We start from the raw sequence: 20,201 nt of genomic DNA, 5'->3' as shown, positions 1-20,201 counted from the left end.
GTAATTGTGTTTTATTTTAATTCCATTTAATAACACATAATCTCTCTTCATAAACTTATAGGGGGAGTGCTTTCAGATCTCAACTGATTGAGGTCAGATGTAGTATTTTTTCAAGAAACCAAATTAAATAGTATTTATCCACCTTGGTTTAAAATAAATCGAGCTGAGTAGATTTTTCACTGTAACACTGACAAGAAGACCGGAGGGGTAGAAATCTTGATTCACGAAGCAATCCCCTTCATAACTACTCATACCGTAAAGGCTGGTTTATTATGGTGTTGCTAAATTATGCAAAACGAAATTAATTCTGAGTAACATATGAATTGTATCTGAATAATTCATGGTTCAAATATATATTTTAATACCCAGTATGATCTCTCATAAGTGTATAATGGGAGGAGTTATTATTTGTGGATTAAACTCTTATTTAAATAGGTCATCAACAAGCGCAACTACAATATCTAAAATTTCCATTATAACTTCCCATTTCACCTAGCATCACAACCTCTGAGATCCATGGAGGTTTGCTCAGGCACAATCAAGACAATATTACTTTTTCCTGCAAGACATTATAGTTACTAATGAATTGGATACTTTTACTGAAAATAACACACTTCCCTTGCTTAAATCATTATGCTTCTCTTATTCTATGACTCAAATCTTTATTCTACATCGATACAACTCTCTACTGGCAAGTCAACCCACTAATACAAGTGAACAAAGATTTTATTCAGATAATTTCTACACAAATTGATATTCTCACAGAGAACAGTGTATGTCTAGAGCTATATGTCAGAAGATTCTGGGATAGCACTTAAAATGTGTTTTGTGTAACAAATCATTCCATATACTATATTTTGCAGGGAAATACATTACAGGCTAGAATGGCATCACAATTATTTACTGGGATCTTCACAAGAAATGCTCTACAAAATAGGCTATCATTACAACCGTTTACATTTTTGGCCATAATATAGACCAACCTACTTTTAATAGGAATTTTGAGAATATGCTGCATATTCTCAGAAAAAATACGCAAAAAGGAGGTTTGAAGCACAACTGCAGAGATTAACAATGGAATTAGAATTAAAGTTAATGAACACAAAGCAATGACTAACATATTTAAGTAATATGATTAATGTAGAGTCATACTAGTGAATTCCTCAAAATATAGAAATCCCAGTGTTCAAAGAGTAGATGGACAAGCCACGGAGGCATTATAAAATACATAATGCTATAAATGACACATGACCAATGATTATGGGTTTTTGAGGGATTGGAGACTCCAGTGAAGAAACAGGTGCCAGCTTGCAGCTAAGCAATGAAACACGGTTGACAAGCTTTGTCTCCCAATAACACCTGCACTCCAGTTCAAAACAGATGCACTGCATGGCTAAAATTGCTACGCTACTGCCAGGGCCACCAGTAGGACAAATGTTCTGAGTGTAAGCAGCAAGTGTTACATTCAGTTCAGCTCCCCCTGGTTCCTCACTCAATTCTGGCGAATCGAGACACAGCCTTCCTCTTTGTTGCGCTTGTATGAAATTCCATCTTGCTCCCCTTGGTGGTGTGGACACACCAGGTTGGGAACCTCTGTTCTTATAATATCAAAGGTATTAAGGACACACACCCTTTATCAAACCATCCATGATTGGTTATTTTAATGTCAACTATTCTTACAGCATTCTGCAGGAATAGTATATAGAGGTCCATATCCGAACTTCCAGAGCTCACAAAAATATAGCTTTTCATAAAAATTAATGTAGGTATCTCTTTCGTTTACTACATCAATTTGGGTTCATACATAATGTGCGTGTTTTGGTCAAATTATCATATCCTAGGCCATAAGCTTCTGTTAAATAAGCAATATAAATTCTGACTATTTCACATACAGACAGGGATATCCCTTATTATAAATTCCCATAGAACCTCTGAAATACTGTCTTCTGGAACAGTCATAGTTAAAGGACATGGGCAAAGAAGTTAAACAAAAATCATCTCTTTCTGTTGATGACATAATGCTCTATATCACAGATCCATGCTTGTCATTTCCAGTCTTTTTTTGTAGATTTTTTTAAAGAAAATATCATTTCATACAATCAAGACTTACTTTAACAACAAAGGAAGTAACATTACATACAATTGACTCAAATTTAACAAACCTAAAATCAACCTCAGCCCGAGATTTCCAGCCATTCTTTTGATAAAGATTACCAGTCATTTTAGATCTATTGAATGAAGTTTGAAAAGATATGTAGATTCAAAATTAACTTAGAGAATACTTTTCCCAGTGAATTGTGTTACACATCAGACTAAACAAGGTCACCTTTCATTGACTGCCTCAGAACAGTTCAAGTATCAAATAGTAAAGATCTGTGCAAATCTAATTTATGCATTATGATAGTAAAGCATCAAATAAGATGTTAATAGGTTGCCATCTCTTCATCTCACTTTAGAAGAGAGAATTAATATTGTTATCCTTAAGTTCCAAAGCATTGTTTTGCATGATATTGTTTAAGTTCCACTTTTACTACCAGGTAACAAATATTCATACATTAATACAGTGAAAAGAATCAGAAAACAACAGAAATGTGCATCTCTGGTAGCTTTGTTTTAATTTGCTTTGCTTTCTTCTGCATTCTTCAATAATTATAACCAATTTACTAAGTAATTTATGAACTAATTTTAGACAGAAATGTTATTCTGTGCTCTTCTAAAAATAACAGTTTTATATTTAAGAATTCCTCAACCTACATAGTATTTAATTTATAAAAATCACTAGGGGTCAAGAGCTTTAGAGACCTTTGTATTGACATTGCAATAAAATATACTTTAAATATCATTGTCCAGTAGCACACTACTTTTTCTATGTACAAGTCAGAACCTTTACCACAAGAAACCTTCCTAAATTGTCTAGTCTTCCATCAATATCTATTGTACAATGAGTAATAATAAAGACATTCCTAAACATATTTCAGTGTGTGCCCCATGAGTGTTGCTAGCCCCCCCCCCCCCCACCCCGATAATGCCATACAATCAAGACTTACTTTAACAACAAAGAAAGTAACATTACATACAATTGACTCAAATTTAACAAACCTAAAATCAACCCCCGCCTGAGATTTCCACTCATTCTTTTGATAAAGATTACCAGTCATTTTAAATCTATTGAATGAATTTGAAAAGATATGTAGGTTTAAAATTAACTTAGAGATTACTTTTCCCAGTGAATTGTGTTGCACATCAGACTAAACAAGGTCACCTTTCATTGACTATCTCAGATCAGTTCAGATATCAAAAAGCTGAAGAACGTAAAGATCTATTTTTAGACAGAAATGTTATTCGGTGCTCTTCCAAAAATATCAGTTCTATACTTAAGAATTCTTCAACCTGCATAGTGTTTAATTTATAAAAATCACTAGGGGTCAAGAGCTTTAGGGACCTTTGTATTGACATTGCAATAAAATATACTTTAAATATCATTGTCCAGTGGCACACTACTTTTTCTATGTACAAGTCAGAACCTTTACCACAAGAAACCTTCCTAAATTGTCTAGTCTTCCATCAATATCTATTGTACAATGAGTAATAATAAAGACATTCGTAAATTTTATTAGAGTTTTAGGGGTAACTATTGACTCTGACCTGAATTTTAAATCACATATTAATCAGATTACTAGGACAGCATTTTTTCACTTAAGAAATATAGCAAAAATGAGACCCCTTATAACATTGCAAGCTGCTGAGAAATTAGTTCACGCTTTTGTTTTCAGTCAACTAGATTACTGTAACACACTCCTCTCAGGACTACCCAAAAAAGACATCAATCGATTGCAACTAGTGCAGAATGCAACTAGTAGAATCATAACTAGGAAAAGAAAATCTGAGCACATCTCTCCAGTTTTGATGTCACTACATTGGTTACCCATGCCATTCAGAGTTGACTTTAAAATACTGTTTATGGTTTACAAAGCCTTAAATGATCTCGCTCCATCCTATATTTTGGAATGTCTTTCACCTTACACTCCAAATTGTAACCTTAGATCTTCAAATGAGTGCCTGCTTAGAATTCCAAGAGCTAAACTTAAAAGAAGTGGTGAGGCGGCTTTCTGCTGTTATGCACTTAAAATCTGGAAAAGCTTACCAATAGAAATTCGCCAGGCTAATACAGTGGAGCACTTTAAAAAACTGCTAAAACTCATTATTTTAACATGGCTTTCTCATAGCTTCATTTTAGTTTAATCCTGATGCTCTGTATATTCAATTAATTATCATTATTATTCGTGGTGAGTGTAAAATCCGTACTAACCCCTACTTTCTCTTCTGTTCTTTTTTCGGTTTTCTGTAGTGGCAATATGCGCCACCACCACCTGATCAAAGCACAGTGATGTCCCTACATTGATGGATTAAACGCCAGAAGTCAACATGACTGTCATCATCAAGTTCTTGCATGTGAACCCTCAATACAATGAGAACTGATTGTGAGGTCATTTATGTTAGGTAGAATGCCTAGAGGGGGCTGGGCGGTCTCGTGGCCTTGGAACCCCTGCATATTTAATTTTTTTCTTCAGCTGTCTGGAGTTTTTTTTTGTTTTTTCTGTCCTCCCTGGCCATCGGACCTTACTTTTACTCTATGTTAATTAGTGTTCCCTAATTCATCCATCCATCCTGGTCAAACCCACAAGTCCTTATTCCCTCCGGGTCAGGGTAAACAGTCCTTTCTTCAGCCCAGGAGTACGTCGTTCCTTCCTGTCACGTGATGACGCACTCCCGGGTTATAGGGCACATAAGAGCCCACTAGCCCCCCTACAGCGACTCCCGTTGGCCCCCAAGGTATCCAGCAGGGCTGTGTATATAAACTACAAAGTCCATGAGGCCCTGCTGGAACTCGGGGCACGATTATGCTGTCCGGAGGGCTCCTCCTAGCAGCCTGGGGGTGGCGACCGGAGTCTGTAGCCGGTCGTCCATCACAGTGCGAAGAATTCTACCATCATGCATGCAACTCCTCGTTGTTGTTGTTCGTGCCATGATAGGCTCATATGTCATCCAGCATTGATTACTGCCTTGAACCTGATGCTTTTGGGATAGCATCCTATAATGGAGCATTATTCAAAAATGGTTAAAGATATGTTGAAAAATAGTTGGTGTTTGTCTATAACATTTTATACATTTTATAATGCTCAAAATGAAAAGAGATTTGATTCCAGTTTTCTTTTTCTTTTTTATTTTACATTTTTAAATCAGATCCTTCATCTCTCTCTCTCTCTCTCTCTCTCAGTTAGTCTCCACTGTACATGTCCTCTCATTTGTTGCACCAACCTTGACATTTAGCTTTTAGTGACATACTGTAACTGTCTTTATGTTCTGCTGTCAGGAAAGGATATAATTGCCTCAGAGTAAATCTACAAAGCTCTATTATATTAATTCTAGTTTTGAAGAGGATGAATTATGAGAAATGAAGAAAAGTTGAATCTTTTCAAAGCTAGAAAATGAGTACTATGTGAACAACTGACAAATTGTAAGTGTCTATGGTGAGCAAATAAAGTTGATGGGTCCTGTTAATTAAACACATTTTTTTTTCTTAAAAGCACACTGACATAAATTAAAACTTGCTAGCAGTAAATCATTACAGCTATAGAAAACCATGTTTTTTTATCCTGTCCAGTAATAAGAATTGATAATGCAATTGAAACCAGTTACTCATAACATGATGAAAGTGACCTGTTTCAAGGTTTGTCTTGAAATCATTAGTTAAAAATAAAACAACAGGTAGCAAACAGCCTTTTTCAATGGTTTATATATCTTTGGCTAAACATATGCTAATAGGGATAGAGGGAATCATTGCATTTATTGTTTTTATTAAGCTGACATTTCCATACTGATTTGAAATATTACATGAAACAAATTGTTAATGTTAAACTTAGTATGACAGTTTTGTAACAATAAAGGCTATCAGAACTGCTTCTGATGACTTAGTAGTTGCACTTACAGTATGATGTTACAATGGTGTGATTTTGAAAGGTTGTGTATATAAATATATACGTACACCTATATTTTTTCAACACTTTTCCTGGTCAGTATATATATATATATATATATATATATATATATATATATATATATTGTCACGCACATGCGCTTAGGGAGCCACATAAGGACCCAAACTGTAGCGTGAAATCGCATGCCAGAAGGGAATGGTGGGGTACTAACCTCTCTCTCTTTGTTCCTGCAGAAAGAAAGAAGCACCGCCGCCATGAATCCATCACGACTACCTAACCACATACTGCGTCTTCCGCCTTCCCTCTGTTGACTACTGATGACGTCAGCATCCCAGCATCCATCTGGGTTCCTTCCCAGCATCCCTCTATACCTATTTCCGGTCCCTCTCCATAAATGATCCCCCATTATGCCATTTTGACTGTCTGTTGTAACTTTAACTTTTTACACTGACTCATTAACTGATTTTTTACAGTATACGGGGCTGGAAAACCCCAACCCTCGATGACGTGTTTGTCTTTATTTTACAATATATATATATATATAGTTACACAGATGTGCCAGGGAATACAACTTCAGGGTTTGTTAACTTGTAATTCCACCCCAAGCCAAGGGTTAGCGCTGTCCTGTAATGCTCCTCCTCCTTCCGTCTCCTGATCCAGAAACCAACATATCACCAGCCCATGCATCACTTCCAGTTCTGTGGCTCCTGGACCAGCCCCCTCCGCATCACCAACTTCATAACTATCACAGGCACCACCTTTCTCCAGTTTGATTGGAGATTCATGTCTGGAAAGACGTTTCATGAATGACATGTTAGCTTGCGTTTATTATTTTGACATCATTATATACTGGGTTTCTCTGAGGGTGCCCAAACTCTTTATCTGTTCATCTGTGCTATTTTTAATATATATTACAATATAATGTAATACAAAAAGTATATAGTTATTTATTTATAGAAAATCAGAGTTCACTAAGAAAATCCACAGAAACATGGGGGCATTTGTTAACCTCCCTTAGACATTGCCCATGCTGTGGTCTGAACTCAAACTCAGGATCTTGCATCTATACGGTGTCAACATTAAATTCCATGACATTAAGCACTACTGACATTGCATTTGCATTACAATTCAGCTTCCTACCTTTCAATTAGATTTATAGAGTTAAAGGAGAATGACATCAAGTGATGTAGTCAGCCTCACATAGTAAGTCAAGGGTGGGAACTGAAGGTTAGACACAATGCATACATTCTTATTTCTGTGATTATGTTGAATTATATGTAGGCTCTTTTCTGACATATGATCAGCCATGCCAGAAAAGTTTGCAGTAAATCCTACTCACATGTTAGTAACCACAGATGAACTGACACAGAAGTTGATGAAAACTAAATTTCCTGATAACCGCAAAGCCCAAAAGTGAGAAACAATAGAAATAAAATTAATAAATAAATTAATCAGGATTATAAATTAAAATAAAAACGAATGGAAGGAGTTATATAAGCAATTGGAAGGTGAAGAATTTAGTTTAAAAATCTTGTACTTTAATGTAAAAGAAAGTAGACCAGAGTAAATAAAATAACCCTACAAAGAACCCTACAAAGACCAATGAGTAGTGCAGTGTCAAGGAATCCTGAGCTACAGGCCCAAGAAGTATCTTATATCTTCTGGGTGAAAATATTTATATGACACATGTAATTCTTCCACATTGCTTGATGACATGCATAACATTTTTCATTAGTTTGGTAAAAATGAGGTAAGACATATAAACATGAAAGCAGAAATTACTCGATTAAGTATGCATGAAAATCGCAAAAAACAAACAGTAAATTTACTAAGCAATGGTCTAAATAAAAGTCAGATATCATTTTGCTGTTACTTGTGACACAATAATGTTACATGCTTCTATTGGCTGTTAACTGTATGTACTGTAAGTATCATTCATGATTCTTCTAATATTTTATGTCTATATTTTATGATGTCATAATCTCCACTTGAAACATCTTGTGTACTTTTATATTTCATATATTTTCAAAAGAAATCCATGATTTTCCATCCCTTCCAATATAACGAATGTTTTCACTATAACATTTCATAAGTATGGCTTGGAACAGAATCACAAATAAGCAATATGTTCATAGATGGCTTGTTTTTGAGTCTGGATATGCAAAAATGAATTGAAGGAATAGGATGTAAAGGGGCAACACCTCATCTGACAGAAATGACCATTGTGTTCCTCCTTCAATCATTACCTTTTTTTAAATTTTAATAAAGTGATACTTCTTGGAAAAATCTGGATTGTTTTTGTCATCCTTTACACAGCATAGAGACAGCAAAGTCTCTAAATCTTCAACTAAAACAATAATAAAAAAACACACACACACACTGGAAGTTAACCATTGTTGAGTATATTGCTGTATCATTGATTTTAAGCAGTAAGTTTCAGGTTAAAAGCCTGCAGTTTCAATCTGTGTTTAACATGACAAGATGAGATAATGTTTTATTGTAGGGGAATTGGCATTTCTTGTTAAATTTGTGCACTTACCACTCCATCATATGATCTGGCATCATTAATTAAGCTGTGTAACTGCCAATTTCTGCTAATTATCATTAATTAATCAAAGTAACTTTAGCAAAGTAAATCATGAGTAAGACATATTTATATGAAATGCATATCAGTGCTGTCAGCTAGTGTGCAATTATGAGTTTTCCTTGTTATTGGCTGTCTTACAAACTGGAAAGATGATTCTTTAGAGGATAGTTGTAACCATTAATTTTATAACTACCTATGTGCTGTGTTTCAAATCAAGAAATTAAATGAATGTGTGTCTCAAGAAAGTGTAACTTTATTCAACTAAGTTATTTAATGAGAAATTGGTTTCTATGCGATAGTTCATGAATTGGGGTAAGCACTGACTATTTGTTAAGTGGCTGCTTGACTACATAGGTTATCTTATATTTATATCATAAGCATAATAGAAGAAGGGAGTTTGGTAGTGCACGTCCTGAGCTCAAATCCCACCTCTGGTCACTGCTTGTATGGAGTTTGCACATTCTGTCTGTGCCCCATGCCCTAAGGTTTCCATTACAAAATGCCAAGATAGGCTCTGCATTTTGTAAAAATGTATTGAAAACACTCAACTTTAGAACACAATTTGTGTGGCAAATGCATATATACCATGTTTATAAAGAAATAACTTCTGACTTGAAAAATACCAAGCTTATCTTTAAAACTCAAGACCCTAGCGATATCAAAGCTGGTTTTCCATAAGGGCATTATTGAGACTGACTTCTGAATAAACGTGGTCTTCAATTCAAATGTACCAGGGTGGTTTAAGTGCTGAACTTCCCAATATTTTCCTATTCTTATCATCTTTTTCAATGAATATTATCAAAAGTCAGGATGGGACGTCAGCAGACATTGCATTTATATTTCTATAGCACACCTCCACACTCCCTTCTGGTCTCTTTTTTTATAGCCCACTGCTGTCGCTCCTCTTATTGAATAGTGAGTTCAATTACTACAGTTAGTCCTCTCTAATTATACAGTTATAAGTTTATAGGGTCATTAGTGTCATGTGTGCAGAACAGAGTGACATTTTTACTTGCATATGGGAAGGGTGCTATATAAATAAAATTTATTATTACTATTAAACAACATGTGTAATGTTAGCATTAATTACACTTAATAATAATGATACCATAGTCATATGGTAGTTATTATAAACACTACTGTACAATGTACTGGTCCCTGCCTTTGCACTGTTGCTAGTATTTGGCCCTCGAGAACAAATAATTGGGATTCCCTGCTCCATGCTATTAGCCCTTGTATTTTAAAAAAACAGAAGTGTTTTGTTGGGCCTGCCTAGTGACCTGTAGTGTGCTGATGGAATACTTATAATTTCTTCCCAGTTTATTATGATGTTTTTCTCTTTATTCTGTTTGTGGAGTGTTTCACTCTCTCCAGATAAAAGGTTTATTGACCAATGTGACACTGTCAACTGGCCAGTGTAGTAGCGAAGAAGAAATGAAAACCAAATTAATGACCGTTGTGAACAATGCTCTACATCCTCTCTCTGTGACACACTAGCATTATGTACTTTTCCCCAAAGAATTATTCATGAGAAGTGTGTCAAGCAAAACTGCTGGGTCTCCTTTATAAAATTGACAATACTGTATATGTTTTTGATCCCTTGTTGTGGCTTGAGTGCTCTGTTATTTTTGCCAAGTCAGAATTTTTCTTTCTTTCTTTTAAGTAATTCTAGCATGTACAGAGGGAGGTTCTTGTTGTTTGTTATAACATTTGTTTATTTATTGAGCTTTTTTATAATGCCAAATTTCCTCCCTTGCGACAAGTAAAGTGTTATCTATCTATCTATCTATCTATCTATCTATCTATCTATCTATCTATCTATCTATCTATCTATCTATCTATCTATCTATCTATCTATCTATCTATCTATCTATCTATCTATCTATCTATCTATCTATCTATCTATGTGTACCCAGTAAGTGAAATTCTCTCTCCGCATGTTCCCTGCCACACCTCTTTCCAGTTTTAAAACTCTCCTCTCCCTTTCTGTCTATATTAAACTCTTACCAGATGGAAAACCTATGTTTTTGTAATTATTTATAAAATCCTATAAGTATACAAAATAGTTATTTGTCCACGGGAGGCTATTTCAACAAAGCCATTACATTTTCTTCTGTCTCAGTGTGTCAGAGTTTAAACCTATTATATTACCTAATGAGATCATTAGTCCTTTTAAATTACTTTATAATGACTGGTTTGAGAGGTATTGTATTTAAGTTGTCTCTTTAAAGATGATTTTTGCGCATTCTTAAAATTTGCACGTGGCCTTCATATTAACTATGCACTAATTATGCAATTCTAGACTTAATCAAAGCTGAGACTATTAATTTGAAATACAAAATCACACCTCGTTTCATGAACTAATAAGTGTCCACGTTCTTGAAAGTGAGATTGTGGGCAAGATGGTGGCAGCAGAATGCTTTGACTATTAATGACCTCTTCCATTTTGGGCTCTTAAACAGCTGAAAGGTGAACACATTTTTTCTTATATCATTGTGTACCTTACTATCTTCAAAGTAGTACTGTTTTCAAGTTCAAGTGTATTGTCAAGTTTATATATTACGTAGCATACATGGTACAATGAATCCATTTATCAATTTTCTGAAACATGTTCATCTTTTACAGAGTCATGGGGAGTTGGAACACACCATAGCAGCATTTGGAGTTAAGCCTAAACCAGTCCTGGATGAGATGCAACATTATTTCAAGAAGAATTAACAATATTCAAAAACAAAAGGAATAAACCTTGCATTATGGGAACAGATAACATATGGATAGCAGAGTGGTGGGCAGGGCTGTGGAGTTGGAATCAAGGAGTCGGAGACAATTTTGGGTACCTGGAGTCAGAGTCAGCAAGAATGTCATAATTAAGTACTTCTCTGATGTAAGAAGAAAGCCCAGTGTATAGTTGTGTTACTACTAGTGTGAAGTTCAGCTGAGCTATTATACAACCAGACATTCACATATTGTAATCTGGATTATGGTACATTACAAAAAGTGTTTTCATTTTATTTCATATAGAATGTGTTTAACAAGTTCATTTGAGTATAACCAAGTGTAATGATGTAGGTGTAGGTGTGTGCTATGGCCTGATTTGTGTTCTGTCTGCACTCTCCACATATACTCCCACCCAGGGCTGAACTTCAGCATACCTTTGCACACCACCTGTTCTATAAGATTTTGAAATGAAAGAGGAACAGATTCTATGTATTGTGACAGATAATGCTTCTAATATGTTAAGCACAATTGAGAAAATGAAGAAAGTAGATGAAGAAAGTGACAAACAGATATTAGAGGAAGACAGTTCTGCAAATATTGGAGAAAGTGAAACCGAAGAGAATAGTGAAATTTTGGATAACATTGCTGAAGAAGCATCTAAGCTTATTATTATTCAACATATGCATTGTGCTGTTCATACTCTGCAACTTGCAATAAGAGATGGATTGAAAGATCGTCATGCAGCTACTCTAAATGGCAAATTGAGGCAAGTAACTGTTGCAGCCAGGGATCCTAAAACAGATGCCGTTTTGAAAAGACGTGCAGGAAAAGGAGCCATTTTGGATCCAACAGCACGCTGGGGAAGCACTTATTTGATGGTAAAGTGTTTGCTTGAACTAAAAGACTTTCTTGAAGAACTAGACAATGAAAATGTTTTATTAATTGAAAGCCAGTCGGCACAAGTAAAAGAACTGAAAAGTCTACTTTCTTACCCCTTTACTGTCACCAAGAGGTTACAATATGAAGATTTAACATCTGGTAAATTTTTCATGGAAAGGAAGAGCTTGATATATTGTCTGAACAAAAGTGGAGGGTTAATAGCTGATGGCATTGTGTCTTCAATAAAGAAAAGAGAGAGTCTCTTACTGGATAATCAAATCTTGTTAGCTGCTGTTTATGTTGATCCAATGAGCCAAATTTTGTTGAGCAGTGACCAGATTGCTAATGGAAAAAAGGCACTCTATGATGTAGCAGTTCACATGAAGGGATTACTACTACTTGAAACACCACCACTGGATGAAGCTATACGCACAGAGAACTCAGGATCACCTTCTTCAAGACTTTGATTCCTGCTTGGACAAAATGGAAGTTTCAAAAGCAAATCAACATCACCTATGCGTGAAAGATAAACGACCAGTAAATGTCCAAATAAAGAGATTCCAGTAGGAGTTTTTTAAAGAATTAAAAGTAGTTGAAAAGTATATCACTCATCGAAACTGACTGTAGAAGAAGCCATCCTTGTTGATCCAGAGATTATTAGTGATTTGGCTAGAACTGTAACGGGTGCAATGCCACCCACCCAAGTCAGTGTTGAAAGACTATTTTCAGCTCAAAAAATAATCAAATCAGATTTAAGAGCTTCTATGAAAGAGGATCTGGCAGAAGCAATTCTGTTTCTTAGAACATTGCATTGAGTTAATTTTGGATTGCGTTTAACAGCTCTTCTACTCTACAACTATATTCCAGGTTTAATATATAAACTGTTTTTTGTTCATGTTTTTGTTTTAAAACTACCGAAGAATGTGGCTTATATTTTTTGAACAGGTAAAGTTCCTTTTCCTGATTTTTATGCATGCTACTACTTTATAGCCACTTGATAAAAACAATAAATAAAGCCTTATTGTTTTCATTTTTTTGTTTTTTGTTTAACTGGCCAATACGGTAGAGAGTCAGCTTCCCAGCCAGTAGTGATGTGGTTAAATGACGTGTATGTTGCCTTCCTTCAATCAACATAGAAAATACATTAGCATATTAAATACAGAGGAGTCGGAGTAGAGGAGTCGGAGTCGGATGTGCCGGAAACTAAGGAGTCGGATTCGGAGTCTGAGTTGAAGAATTTATCTACTGACTCCACAGCCCTGGTAGTGAGTATTTAGTGTAAAGTGGCAAACACCTCTAAAGTGGCTTGTGATGGACTGGCACCTCATCCAGGACTGGTCCCTACCTTACAAATGCAGCTTGCATATTCAGCAGCCCCTCAATAACCTGAATAGGAATAAACATGATTGAAAAAGGAACGGATGGATTTGGAAGTGGACCTGAAATTGATATGGTGTGTATATAAAGGTGCCATGTGTCAGGCTGGTATGCCATCCAAAAGTGTTTCATTTCTTGCAGCCATTGCTACCTCCTATGGTATTCTGTTGAAAAAAATAAACAGTATATCAAAATGAAAAGCTAACTTTCAAAGTTGGAACTATAGTCTTTTATTGTATCTAAAGTGAAACAATGATGGATTGCAGCATTCATTCAGAAATATCAAGAGTTAAAGGGCTTTTTTCCACGATACTTTACCTGCCTTTAATTATGGCTGTGCATTATTGTTGATTGTGTTCATTTTTCACTTTGACTAACAGTATCCATATGAAGGGCAGATGAAAGTAGTCACAGAAACAATTAGAAGACAAATATGTAATTCATTTCTATTGAGCTTCATAGAAAGGCCTTCTTTTTAATTATGTCAGTAAAGATTCTGTTTGCATACCAAGCAGCAGCTATAGAAATGGAATGTGTTTTCTATTCGTGAAACATCAGTTAGTGAGATTTTTGGCCCCATGTCTACTGCAACTGTTAAACAATAAACAGTTTAGAAAAGCAAGCCTAAGAAACATGGAATTAAATCTGTGTTTCTTCCAGATTAAATCCTGGAATTTCAGCTTTTTGGTTTGCAAAAGAAAAATAGAAAGATGTCATCAGCCAAAGGTGTTATTTAAGTAAAGACATACTTTTCCAAGCAGAAATTGTAGTATTTCATAGTTACATAAATATTTAATCTTTTAACTAGCATTATTCACAGAGTACAACATTGTAAGGCAAGTTGCTAAGCACAAGGCAATGCAATTCACATCAGAAAGACAAAGTGGTGTATCAAGATGATGTACATTACAGAAGATCTCTTGAAAAAGTCTACAAAAATTGAACTGAATGTTTACAGAATAAGAATGACTAAAAGTGTCAATAAATCGGTACAATTATTAATTAAGAATAAGAAATTCAGATATATCCAATCTAGAATGCAAGAGATTAAAGATGGCTTTTAAGCTTAATTTAAAAATCAGCACTAAAAGAATATTGATGGGCTGACTAAGGTAGAGACATTTGCATTGAAGCAGACACCAAGTTACATGGCAGGCAGTACAGCATATCATTTAGGTCATTGAACATTAGTCCAGGATGCTGCGGACTCATTTCCTGATGCTAGCTTTCTGCCTTTGCTTCAGTTGTAAAAAAATGTAATGGGGGCACTGTAACACTGTTGGCCGACTGCCCCATCATTCTATGTTTGAATATCATGCACAGTCATTGTATTTATGGAGTCATTATGGAGTCTGCACATTCTCCCCATGTCATTATGGGTTTTTCTCTCACACCTCAAAAGAGACTGCAAACTATGTTGATTGGTAAATTCCAAGTTGGCCCTACGTGATGGTGGTATGTGTGAGGTTCTGTGATGAACTGGTACCCTCTTCAGGATTGGTTTTTGCTTTGCACTCAGTGCTGCTTTGTTCCCCACAACTCTGAATTGGATTAGGTGGGTTTAGGAAAGTTAGGTTATGTTAAACCTGAGATTATTCCCTCATATTGTTAGTCATCCAAAGGTACGTCATTTGCTAACTGAAATTGCTTGGCTACATTTTATAAGGCTCCATCAAATGCCCAGTGATTGTGCTTCAGCACTGCCTCCTAGTAGCACTTGCCTATATTGTATACATAATTGTTACCTTTAACAAACAAAGATACTCACACAGTCAGACTGGACTCCCTAGAAGTGCTTACAGTCTCCCAGTTTTCAGCACTTACATGTAAATGATACACATATGTGTGGTTTCCGACACCTCATATTTCTGTTAATGGGGGAGTGCTTTCCCATTGGACTGGTTTTACTAAGGCCAAGTTCATACTGTACCTTAACCTTTGCATCTTGGCACTCACCAGACAATAGCCTATAACTAATGCTAAGTATTGGAGATGACAAGCTTTCTTTGGCTTATCATTTTTTTTGCCATACCCTCTGGAATCTTTTGACCTTGTTAAGAGAAACCAAAAAGAATACATACTGATGAAAAGACTTTGGCACAACCTTACCTCAAAGTTCACCAAATATACGGAACTAAACAAGGTAGATGTTGATCACATTCAGCTACACATGCTTTTTCATTTTCCATTTTTAGTTAAAAACAAAATTGTTCACTTTGTCAGTATTTTGTGTCTGGCTTTATTAGAAATGTGATTCTGCTCAACTTGTAGAACATACAGTATGTGAAGATGCATTTGTTCCAAGAGTAAACTATACTATATTAACCTTCTTGGCTTAATTACTCACAGTTATTAAACTTTTGTATTTTCTTTTATAATAAGACAGTGCATATACCTTTCAGAATCTTGTGAAACACAACAAATTTCTAACCAACATTAGTTGTTATTAATGTTAAAAAAATGTTGATCATCAGTTTCTTCACTAAAGCACACTGTAATAATAATAATAATTCATTACATTTATATAGCGCTTTTCTCAATACTCAAAGCACTGTACAGTATATATTTAATACTATCACAGGAAAGTTTACTTCACAACAATATTAAGAATAGTTTAGTGACTTACTATTATATTTGACATAAGTAGTATATCTTTCACTTCACCTCTGACTTTTTTATGTTGTATACTATAAATTGCTGTTCAGCTGTTAGAAATAACACCTTGTGACTTTACCTTTCAGTTTTTGTAATATATATTGTAATATTACAATTTGTTTGCTATTCTGTGTTAGATAGCTTTTTATGTATAAGGATTGTAAATGACAGTTACCTTATTACTAATAGTCCATGAAATGTAATTAATCATTTTTTATTTTGCCATTTATTAAAAATTATAATTTATACTGTCACCCAATCAGCCTCATTCCACATAGGACTTTCACGTCAAACCAACACTTAACAAGCCTCACTCGTACACACACCTATACTCTGTCATGCAATGATTAGGAAATTTGAAACCAATACTAATTTTTTCATAATATTCATTTTTATATTTACCTTGATATTATTTTGATGTAGTGAAAAAAAAGTGGAAATTATCCATGTATCATGACAATATTAAGAATTGTTTCTTTCAAATGACCTAAGTTTCAGGAATTCTTCACTGATAAGCTGTTCAAGCTGACTGATAAACTTTAGAATCATTTGAAATATTTCTGCCAGGATTACAATAAAAAGTATAAAGTTCAACAGTGCAACTACGGTCTATGTATCTCTGCACTGAATTCCTGTAACATTAAGGACTAATTTAAAAGATTTCTTATTTTATGTATGATGCTGTCTTAGGCTTCACTCCCTTTACCTAGCAGAACATATCAATGTTTATATTTAAAAATATACACTTCAATCACAAGTTGAAAATGTTATTAAAACTTCCAGCCTATTAAAAAATAATGTTTAAGGTAGATCCTTAAGCTAAAAGGCAGGGGTCCTCAATCATGGTCCTGGAGGGCCACAGTGGCTGCAGGTTTTTATTCCAACTAGTTTCCTAATTAGACGACAGTCCGTGCTGATAATGAAACTTGGTATTGAACTGTTTGGCTTGTTAATACTTTCATTCATCCAAAAGAAATTTTAATTGCACTGTAGAGTTTCCTTCTTTGAGAACATTATCCATGTGTTTTGTAGACCAGAATAGATTTAAAATTAATGGTCCTTCCAATTCCCCTCTCATTCATTTCTAAACATTTTTATCACAGATACTTCATGGTAAGCACGTTAGCTGGAGAGCTGCTGGTTTATTGGTTATCTGCATCTCATTATTAACTAATGTCTGATTAAGAAAACTGGAAACAATTAAAACTTAAATGCAGCTGCTAAAATCTAAAATAGGCAATTAAGGGTTCTGAATTATAACAGGCAAGAGAACTAAAATTAAGTCCAACAAATGTATTGCTTTAGTAGCAAATAAATGGGTTCTAATTAAGAAATTGGTTAAAGTGAAAACCTGCAGCCATATCAGACCTCCAGGACTGTAATCGAGGACCTCTGATCTACAAAGTAACTAAAATTTGTCTTTGATGAATAAAGGCACTAACAAGGATAGAGTTAAACACCAACTTTCATTATCAGCAAGGACTGAGTTCTAATTAGTACACTGGCTGGAATGAAAATCCGTAGTCACTGCGGCCCTCCAGGACTGTGATTGAGGACCCCTGCTGTAGGGCCTCCAAATTCATAGCTGATCTATATGTATTAATACTATGGTGGGCCTATCATTTCCCAGAAGGAGAATGGCACACTGCTGTACATAGAGTACTCTTGTTAGAGCTCGTGGTTAGGCTGTTTTGATGTTCTGCCATTGCACTTGGCAAAACTGCCTCTGAGGATATGGGATATTAACATCACGAATCAAAGATCCAGCATCAGTTTGTTGTTGTATTACGCTAAAATCATGATCACTAACCTGCATTCTATATGTTGCATTTTATATATGATATATATTATTTGCCCAGTATAATGCCAGTAACAGCACACACATTTTAAATTACTACAACTTCAATATATACATATACAATATATACATATTACATTATTAGTGCACCTCAGGCAATGACAAAACAATAGCAAAGCAGAACATCTCTTAGAACAGAAACCACTAACTAGAAGCTGCAAATTATACAGTACATCAGTACCAGCTAGCAACATTTCTAACAGTGCCTCATTGAGCTGTGCTATAATTTACAAAAGCTACATATTACAGTGATCTTTCTTAGCTGGAGGCACTAGGCTGATAATGCATTTACATGACTAAAGTATATTACCTAGAGAGTGAGTATGTTGACATAGGACTAGCAATATTCCCATTCCATGAACTTCACAATCATAGAACATCTGGTTGGTCAGATTCTGTCTATTTTGAACTGATGTGACTGATGATTAAATGTAGGGCACTGACACACTCCTACTGTAGAAAGGATATGCAAAGCACAATGTCTGTATAAGTCATAACACTGAGAAATTAGTAAAATCTAAAATATGGTACAAATAGGAAACAAAACTGTAAAAATTAGAACACTGAAATAGAAGGTGATACACAGGACTTCCCCAATAAATACATCTTGCAATATGTCATATATGATGTGTACTTTATTTCATGATGTTTTGCTTTTATTGCATGTTATACATTTTCTCCACATTATAATTTGTAAATGACTCTTTACATTTACATTTCTCAACTCTTCAAAGTGAACTGATTTGATATTTTGCAACACTCATGTTTTCATTCAAAGTCATCTTTTCAGTTTTCACAGTGATTTATACTTGATGACTCACTCCTCTTTAATGGAGGTCGTGCCAAAATGGCAAAAGATGAAAATAAAACTTCAGTATAATGCAACCTTAAAAGTGCAATAACCTTGAGTGTTTTCTGAACATCATGTTACTGGAGTGTTTAGCGCTTACAAAATCAATATTGTAACACCCAGAGGGACACTGCTTTTGATAACAATTCCACCATTGAAGGAACCGGTGATTCTAATAAGTCTTACGAAAGAAGATGATAAATACTGGTTTAACAGTTACAGGCAGCAAAACATGCACTTAATTATTTGTGTTACTCTTTGAATAATTCACCATGAAATGAAGCAATAACAGACTATTAAAAATGGAATTCATGACATTCAATTATTCCTGACTTTTGGCTATCATCTGTTAGCAAGATATTGCAGAGTATAATACGTGAGTAATTTTGAGGTAACCATAAATTTAATGCAGTTCTTATTTTAATTGATTCATGTAAGGGAAATTTTTTTTTCAGAAAAGTATTCTATAATTTTGCATTTCTTAAGTTTTTCAAATTTGTGCTACAACAATATTGTACAATAGTTAAAAATAAGGCAAAGCCTACCTTTTTGATCAGCAATGTTCATGAAAAAACCATTTACGTATTTTTGGCAGGTCAAAATATTAAGTACTGTTAAGAAAAAAGAACAAAAACAAAAATAAGCTAACATGAATTCATTCCAACATTGATTAAAGTTTTAAATCACTGATCTTCATTCTATTTTTAAAAATTACATCATAGGTAAATATAAAGCTCTTTTTCAACAATATTTTGCTGTTTGCATGGACAAAATTAAGCAAGATGTGCATAGATGGTCTACCCTCCATCTTACTTTAGTAGGGAGAATTAACACTATCAAGATGAATATCCTCTTGATAAAATTTTCAATCTTATTACTGGGCAGCAAACATACAAGCTATAGAAACCTGGACATTGACACAAATAGATGAATGCACACTAGCTTGGTCTGCAATAGAATTTAAATCCTGCAGCACTTCTTTATATTCCTTGTTTTATACATCAGTAAATATAACGTATCATCAATATACTAACAACCCAATTGTCCTTTCATTCACTTAGAATATGGAACCAATTTAGGGAGCACTTCAAGTTAGACAATATTTTATCTGTGGCACCCCTACATGATAACCACCCTCTCAAACTTATACACTTTTTAATGTTTTGAAAATGTATGGGATTAAATCATTTAGAGATTTGTATATAAATAATGCTTTTGCATCCTATGAAAAATTACAGTCTAAATTTAGTTTCCCATCAACACATTTTTTACACTATC

General features: G+C 34.7%; 1 protein-coding gene across 3 annotated transcripts in view; it reads right to left on the bottom strand.

Annotated features, from left to right (window-relative positions):
- syt1a (synaptotagmin Ia) overlaps nucleotides 1-20,201 on the bottom strand; it is a 1,226,547-nt gene that overhangs the window by 820,492 nt on the left and 385,854 nt on the right. For all 3 annotated transcript variants that reach the window (XM_028817071.2, XM_028817014.2, XM_028817013.2), the window contains exon 3: nucleotides 19,469-19,534. The gene's annotated coding sequence lies outside the window, so the exon portion shown is untranslated. The remainder of the gene's footprint in view (nucleotides 1-19,468; nucleotides 19,535-20,201) is intronic.

This window comes from Erpetoichthys calabaricus, chromosome 1 (genome assembly GCF_900747795.2).
Source record: "Erpetoichthys calabaricus chromosome 1, fErpCal1.3, whole genome shotgun sequence".
NCBI lineage: Eukaryota > Metazoa > Chordata > Cladistia > Polypteriformes > Polypteridae > Erpetoichthys > Erpetoichthys calabaricus.
The sequence above is the reverse complement of the archived record's forward strand: the minus strand, read 5'-3'. Positions and strand labels throughout refer to the sequence as shown.